General features: G+C 33.1%; 1 protein-coding gene across 1 annotated transcript in view; it reads right to left on the bottom strand.

Moving 5' to 3' along the window:
* LOC106879405 (phosphofurin acidic cluster sorting protein 2) overlaps positions 1-8806 on the bottom strand; it is a 304160-nt gene that overhangs the window by 282152 nt on the left and 13202 nt on the right. The gene's annotated exons all lie outside the window — the stretch shown is intronic.

Below are 8806 nucleotides of genomic sequence, written 5' to 3'. Positions count from 1 at the left end.
TTTTCTATTACAACCCAACAAAGGTGCCTCTTTGTTGTTGCTTGAACTGCAAGAAATTTCACTTAAATTTCCTTTTAACCATAAACACTTTACAGTTTAAAATGGAAGACATTTGAATAATTTAAACCTGGATATACTATGCCTGCAAAAAAAAAAAAAAGGATGGTTAACCCATTTAATCATGTTTGCCTCACTATAGGATTGACTTAACTTTTAGCATTTAAACAGACATGGCTGTGTGGTAAGAATCTCCCTTCCCAACCACAGTTTCAGGTTCTGTGTCCACTGTATGGTACCTTGGCAAGTGTCTTCCACTATATCCTTCTACTAAAGCCTTGTGAGAGGATTTGGTAGACAGAAACTGAAATAATCTCATTGCACGTGTGTGTGTGTATATCTAAATATGTGTGTGTGTGTGTCATCCTCCCCACTGTTTGGCAACCATAACTTAGCAGTTCAGCAAAAGAGACTGATAGAATAAGTACTAGGCTCAAAAGAATAAGTCCTGGGATCGATTTGTTCAACTATAACCCTTCAAAGCAGTGCTGCAGCATGGTTGCAGTTAAATGACTGAAACAAGTAAAAGATAAAAGTTATCTGGGTCAAATATTCTGTTTTGGATTCAAACCAGCTAGATCCAACCTCTTCCACTTACCCTACAATATCATTCTCAAAATAAGCAATCACATCTTCAAGCTCAAAGTTGTGGGTTAATACATGACTAAATCAAAACCCTGAATAAATAAGCATTGCATTTGACAGAGTAACCTGTATACTAAAGGATTAAACTAAGTAACTGCTACTTCTCAAAATGCATTTTTCTGAAGCCAGTTCATTGTGGATCAAACCTGTACACTATTAGATTCATATTTCTAGGCTATCAAGTAACTAAACAATATTAATAGCTATCATTCAACTAACTGGGTCACTGAAACACCATAGTTAACAACAGAGCCTCTATGCAGTTTACTCAACCAGCTAACAATGGCAACCAAATGCCTTCAGATCACTCTACCATTAACCACTAAGGGAGACTGTGGTCCCTCAGCCTGGATGAAATAACAGCCAAATTCATTCTAATCACACCATGCCATGAGCCAATGAGGAAGTATCTACTTGATCACTTGATATGCCAGAAACAAATGAATCTCCTTTACAACCCCTACTGTCTTTAAAAAGGGAAACACACATAAGATAATAATGGCTAGAGCATCTTTAATCACAAGTCTTCTCAATCAAGGACTTGGAGAGTAAACAATAACCAGTGCATGTAATGTGTTAAAATTAAAGCAGACTTGCAGAACACATCTCTTTCCAAGCCAGTAACTCGGCAATACTATATATTTCCAAAGAACAGATGGGCTTTTCATGACCAATGCTTTGCTCCAGTTCTGAAAACACTGGATCAGTAAAATTCTTTCCATGATCTGTTGTTGATTCTTAACAATGTAAATGTATAGAGGTGCACAAAACTAGGTGTACTGCACAAATACACCAACAATTGTAGTGAAACTAAACTTGATATATATATATATATATTTTATCTTTTATAGTTTCAGCTTAGAGCTGCGTCAATGCTGATGCACTGCCATATATATATATATATATATATATATATAAAATCACTCTGTTACAATTGTATTAATTCAGCCATTCTGGTTCTATAAATGCTAGCTTTGCTTAGATCAGTGGTTCTCAACCATTTTTTGTCCCCTAACCAACTAACTAACCCCACCCCTTTGATTCCTATTTTACTCAGATGGAGCCATTCTATGTTTAAAAAATCCTATTATATTTTTAAAGTTAAATATTATTAAGAATTGTATGAAAAACTATTAAAGCTATTTTGTGTCTTGTAGACATATAACTAGCTTATATAACTAATCTTATGTGGACACCATTTTAGAACCACAGATCAACTGCCCTTCTCCTCTTTCGGCCTGATTTGGATGCAGTTTTACTGACATGAAACCAATGTATTTTAGAGTGAGGAATAAATGAGATGTTATAATGGTCATAATCTTCCTGTTGCATTAAAGCAAATTCATATGATACTACAATCGAGTTTGAGAAATGAATTCTGTCCCTCATACAACATACCTATGATCCAATTCAGTAGTTAATGAAATTCATGTTCTAATTCTCTGTGATATATCTGGGGAGCTGCTTTATTAGCTGGCAGGCCCATCCATCAACAATGGCTTCCAGCAGGAATATTATAAAGCTGAAAGTAATGTTTAGTAACCCATAAGTAATGACCCTTCTAATTTCTAGTAGTAAATTTATGGAAAAACTTTTATGTTGTGCTCAAATGTAAATTTGATATTGTATACAGAAAATTTTGGCACAGCCTATCCATCATGGCTAATAAAACTGTAATAGAATATCTTAATGAGGGCCTTATGAAAATCCTACCAACAAAACCTTTAATCTTGTGTAAAAATTATTCTAAAGAAAGTATGTTAAAAATATTTTTAGGAATTTTAACAAGATAAACTTATCAAAACCACTACTACTAGGCTTTAAGAACTTCATGAAAAAAACATTGAATTCCTATAAACTGTTTCAAAAACATTTAATTAATTTTAAGCATAATTATTAATTACTGCATTATTTTTTCACACAACTTTTGTGCACTGGCTGCAAAACATGTTTAAACACACACACATGCACACATTTAGTCAGATTCATTGTTTCTTCTTTTCCCTCACCCACTAGTCTTGGAGGTCTTGAAAAGGTCATGGGTGTATCCCTTCCGTCACTGATGAAGCCATAAGGGGGGAAAAAAAGTTAATGAATAGAAAGCTAAACTGTAACATGAGCTCAGCTTGGCATTGCTTGGCATCATGTGTAAGCCATTATTTATAAATGTTTAAAATGTTATAGTATTGATATTATAATTAAATCACCTGGAAACCATAAAGATTAGTAATTAATGAAATTCATGTTCAAGATGTGATTAGTTCTAATTAACTATTAATCTATAATGTTCCAACATGACAACTATATCAATAGTTACATATCTTGAAACATACGTTGTAATATAATACTAATCCCTGACTTAAATATATCATCACATCTGGGAACACTTATCAGAATCTATTAATTATTAATCCCTAACTAAACTACGTAAGTAAACAGCACACCTAGAACACACAAGTCACAATGTAATGCTAAGCTGTGATTTAACTATTATATCATGACTAACTTAAAACTCATAATTATAAATAATCTGTAAAAACAGAATATATAAGGATCATCAGATCTAGAAAAAATACATAAATTGTACTCATGATATAACTATATTAGGATCAACACATAAATTGTTTACCTAAATAAAATTAGGGAGACTCTACATAGTCATGTGGTACGTTAGAATTAGCTTCCAAATCTCACTCAAATCATACCCTACTATCTTAGAGATGAACACATTGGACAATGTGGTCCTGGGCACACTTTACCTCAGAAAAAGACAAGATGGTCATGGATGGAGCGCCTGCCATCCAGGGCTATAGTGTTGAAGTCATGGAGCCAGGAGGAATTGACTGAAGCGGAGTTCATAAAAATGCACTTACTGGTTAATCCTTTTGATACCAAATTGCCAGAAACTGCCTTTGGCTCTATGATGCAAGTTCCCTGTTTTATAGAGATTTTGATTAACACCAGATTAATAATGATCTAAAATTTTGACACAAAGCCAGTAATTCTTGAGGAAGGGGCAAGTCAATTACATCAAGCCCAACGCTCAACTGGTACTTATTTTATCAACTCCAAAAGGGTGAAAAGCAAAGTTGACCTTGGCAGAATTTGAACTCAGAACGTAAAGATGGACAAAATGATAATGATCCAGCCAGCTCTACCTTACACCAGATTAATAATGATAAACTTATTTTATTAAATTCATTATTTTCAAAATCAACTGAAACAAATGCAGTGTATTCTGTTGTGTCTGGGGAGAGTCATTTTTTTATCGTGCCTTAAAATTTAACACACTCACTGTTAAAATTTCCACTTATTTTTATTTTCCTAAAATTTTCGTTGCGTCTTGCAACCTTTTCAATAGTCTAGTCAAAACTATTGAAAAGGTTGCAAGACGCAACGAAAATTTTAGGAAAATAAAAATAATAAGTGGAAATTTTAACAGTGAGTGTGTTAAATTTTAAGGCACGATAAGAAAATGACTCTCCCCAGACACAACAGAATATGCTTCAACACACGAAATCACATAAAAAAATCTTGCAAACCAAATCCAAAAACGAAAAAAAAAAATGCATTGTATTTTAACAGAAATATGGTAACAAAAGGGTTAATTGTAATAATCTGCTAAAATTTTCAATTTCATAGATATCACACTGAAAATAATCAAGTCAGATTTAAGGGTGTTTATGAAGAAGGTTCTAGTAGAAGCAATTCTGTTTTGAAGAATGAGACACTGGTAAATTTAGGGTATAGATTTCCAACTTAACCCTGTTCTATAGATGCAATGTTTCTTGACTAAATTTCAAAGGGATAAACTTTTTGGTTGTTTGGTAATATAATTTTTATTTCATTTAATGTAATTCTTCATGTTATATTCACTTTAAATTTATATTCAAACAATACTTTAATCTTTTTAATGCCAACCTGTCTGAAACTGCCTCCGATCTAATCTAAAAGCTTTCATCAAACTTTCATGCTAATTTATGTGCCAAACATCAGCAGAAAAACATATTTTACTAAATTCTTCCTTATTTTCAAAATTAATTTAAGCAAAAACAGTAAATTTTAACAGAAACATGGCCTCAAATGTGTTAACCCTTTGCCTGTCGTCATGTATATCATGATACACACAGGACACAATTTCCTTGATGTCCATGCAGCATATATGTATGATGCACATTCCCAATTTTTTCAACCACCAGAGTAACTTAGGACTTAAGAAAGGAAAGGCCAATGAAAAGATCTCAAAACAAGCATGGATGTTTAGGACAAACTTATGAAAATGATTTGTACAGGCAAAGGATTATATATAAACACAATTAGAGTTGGTTTTATTTTTAATAAGTCATTTTTTTTAAAAGGTTGTTTTAGGTGTTAATCATTTAGTTTCAACTTAGTATACAAATTTGAAAATCTAAAATGCATCAATGATGTTTCTGATTCTTTTTTATTGTATCATTATAATTTCTTTTACATCCTTTTACTTTAGGGCCTTTTGATAAAAACATTTTATTTATTTGTAATTTTTGTCAAATAATTGTTGGTAAATTCCAAATAATAGCTTCCTTTCGTCCTCTTACCAGTTCCAGAGACCTTGAATAGAGTCATAGGTGCTGTCTTTTCTCCCACAATTATGCAATAAGAAAAATGAAAACCTTTGACGTTTCCTTGTTTCAGTCATTGGACTGTGGCCATGCTGGAGTACCACCTTGAAAAGGTTTGTTGAACAAACCAACTCTAGTACTTATTTTCTTAGTCTTTTGCTGAATCACTAAGTTACAGAGATGTAAACAAATCAACACTGGTTGTCAAGCAGTGGGGGAGGGACAAACACATACACACAACATGCTTCCAGACAGTTTCTGTCCACCAAATTCTCTCAAGGTATTGGTTGGCCTGGAACAGTGGTTCTCAACCATTTTTTGCCTATGGACCCCTTTAATTCCTATTTTACTCAGATGCCCACCCCCACCCCCAGCCATTCAGTGTTTAAATAAAATTCTATTATACTTTTATAATTGTATATTATTAGGAATTGTCTTATAAAAAAATTGTTGAAATATTTTTAGAAGCATAACTAATTATATTGGACATCAATTTTAACAACAAAATCTTATATGGACCCTAACTGAGAACCACTGGCCTAAAGTTATAGTAGAAGACACTTGCCAAAGTGTACCATACAGTGAGACTGAACCCAAAACCATATGGTAGCAAAGCAAACTTCTTAACCATACAGCCAAGTATACTAAATATTGAACTAGAAACTAGCGACTTTCAGCTTGTGCCATAAAGGACACGTAACACTGAGCACACCCTAACTTTGGACGAAAGAGGTCATTAACCCTTTTGTTACTGTATTTATTTTGAGATGCTCTGCATTTCTTTCAATTACTTTAAATATAATAAAGAATTTAGTAAAATAACTTAGTTATCATTCAGTTAGTGTTAGGAACATAAACTGTGACTAAGGTTTGGTGGAAGATTTTATTGTACTCAGAGCAAGAACTGGTTTCAGCTGGCATGGTAACGAAAGGGTTAGAGAGGAGGGTGACCAGCTAGATTTTCTAAACAAATTTTTCAAGCCAAACAAAAATACCAAACCTCAATCAATTATTATTGGATATTAGACTTTCCCACTCAGACCAGACAAGCCTGAGAAAGTTATTGGCATTCTTCTTCCTTCTCAGACTAATTAAAAAAGAAAATATAGTTTTACATGCACACACACATATATATTGCATAGATATACATATTCTTTCATTCTGTTATTGGTTTCAATTATTGGACTGTAGCCACACTAGTGTATCACCTTTAGTCATATTGATCTTAACACTTATTTTAGTCCAGTACTTATTTTATCGATATATATATATATATATATATATATATATATAGGAAAATGAAGAATAAGGCAGAATGCTAAATTGGAAGCATATTTTAATAAAGATTTCTAACCGGCTTTCATTGCGAAGCAAATTTTCAAGAAGGAGAATGAAAATGTTTTTTACAAAGTACAAAATGAAGAAAATAATATATAAAAAAAACAACAATACCAATACATTATATTGTCTTTGAGCTTTTGAAGTTCAATGGTAGTTCATGTATATAATGGTTGGAAAAATAAGGATGCATGAGAATTGAGAGTCGTGTTAGGTCTACTGTGTTAGGTTTACTGAGGGGTGACCTAATTTCTCTAGGAACAGACAAACTTCCTGTTGAAAAAGAGTTCATAACTGCAACTAAAAACATTTGTCTCCCCTTACACACACTTCCTGTTTTGACACCACATTTCCTGCTTAACACAAACTTTTAACCCTTTTTTTAAACCTAACACAACTCTCAATTCTCATGCATCCTTATTTTTCCAACCATTATATACATGAACTACCATTGAACTTCAAAAGCTCAAAGACAATATAATGTATTGGTATTGTTATTTTTTTATATATCATTTATTTTATATATTATTTTCTTCATTTTGTACTTTGTAGAAAACATTTTCAGTCTCCTTCTTGAAAATTTGCTTCGCAATGAAAGCCGGTTAGAAATCTTTATTAAAATATGCTTCCAATTTAGCATTCTGCCTTATTCTTCATTTTCCTACTATTTCTCCATGTGCGGTTCATGCAACCCCACTATTTACTGACTTATATATATATATATATATATATATATATATACATGTATATATCTATAACTATATCTATCTATCTATATCTATCTACAACAAAAGAATTTTGAGGTAATCTTTTTTGTCCTGTGGTTTACAGTTTTCTCAGGACTTCTCTAATGCTTGCCATTTTGCAACCTTTTAGACTAATAAGAGACATTCGTTCAACAGCAAATCAGACAATTCAGTTGTTTTCCTTTAATCCTTAAATGTATTGATAAAGAGGTGCAGTGCATATAGCACATTGCAGTTTATAATGGATTAAGGATAATGTGAAATCTAGCAGAATATGTTATTCTTCTATTGCACTGCTTTTGCAAGTTCCCGTGACTCTCTGTCTCCAACCAATTCCATTATTATGATTCTGAATTGGGAGCTTGAGCAATAGCAAACCTTTCATTGCTGGTTACACAACCATGGATGCCGCCCCTATGGATGTATTGCAGTTACTCTCTTGATAGAGCAAGGTCTTGACCATTTATCTTCTAAAAGGATGATGTAAGGAAAGGCATTTGGCAGTAGAATAATGTCACTAGAAGCTACCTCCAACCTTTACCAACATGGAAAAAGCACACATAAAATTAAGGCAAAACTATGAGATTTCAGTGTATACTTTCTCAGATTAACAAATAAATAATGAAGAATTAAAAGGGTGTTGGCTAGTCAGAGTCCCAACTATTCAAAAAAAAAAAAAAAAAAAAAAATTTTTTAAAAGGGAGGAGGGATGAAAAACATATCCTGCTTTATTTTATTAAAAAGAGAAAGATAAAACATGTCACATTTCAGCTTCCAGATATTAATATGGCCACAAATATACGACACAGTTCCGTTCCCTCATTTAACTACACCAGGAAGTGTAAGAAGTAAAAGAGACGGATAACCAAAGATGGAGTATGCCAGACAGAGACGGAGATGAAGTTTGGAGAAAGTATGAGAGAGAGAGAGAGGAAAGGAAAGCAAAGAGAGGTCAGTGTGTTTCAGTTAAGTTTTAGTGTTAACAGTAATAATATAAAGCAGGCAGAAACTGCAATAAACAGTCAAGAGAATGCCAAGAGGAAAAAGATTTAGATGATTACGGCAACTTAGATTATGTTCAATCTAATAGGAAACATCTTGCTTAGACACCATGTTTAATAGACTATTGCAATACTGAATAGTTTGGTTTTTCCCTTTTGTTAACCATTTACTTTGGAGAAAAAAAGGAGGTGGGAAGAGGAAAGCCGGAAAGAAAAGAGGAAATAGAAGATAAAAGGGACAGAGGAGTAAAAACTAGACAGAGAGAGAAGAGAGCTAGTGAGAGAGAGAGAGAGAGAGAGAGAGAGAGAGAAAGAAAGAGAGAAAGAGAGAGAGAGGAGAGGTAGAGAGATAGGGAGACAAGAGGTAGAGAGAGAGAGAGGTAGAGAGAGAGAGAGGTAGAGAGAGAGAGAGGTAGAG

This window comes from Octopus bimaculoides, chromosome 11 (genome assembly GCF_001194135.2).
Source record: "Octopus bimaculoides isolate UCB-OBI-ISO-001 chromosome 11, ASM119413v2, whole genome shotgun sequence".
Taxonomy (NCBI): Eukaryota; Metazoa; Mollusca; class Cephalopoda; order Octopoda; family Octopodidae; genus Octopus; species Octopus bimaculoides.
Note: the sequence above shows the minus strand (reverse complement) of the source record. Positions and strands in the feature narration are given on the sequence as shown.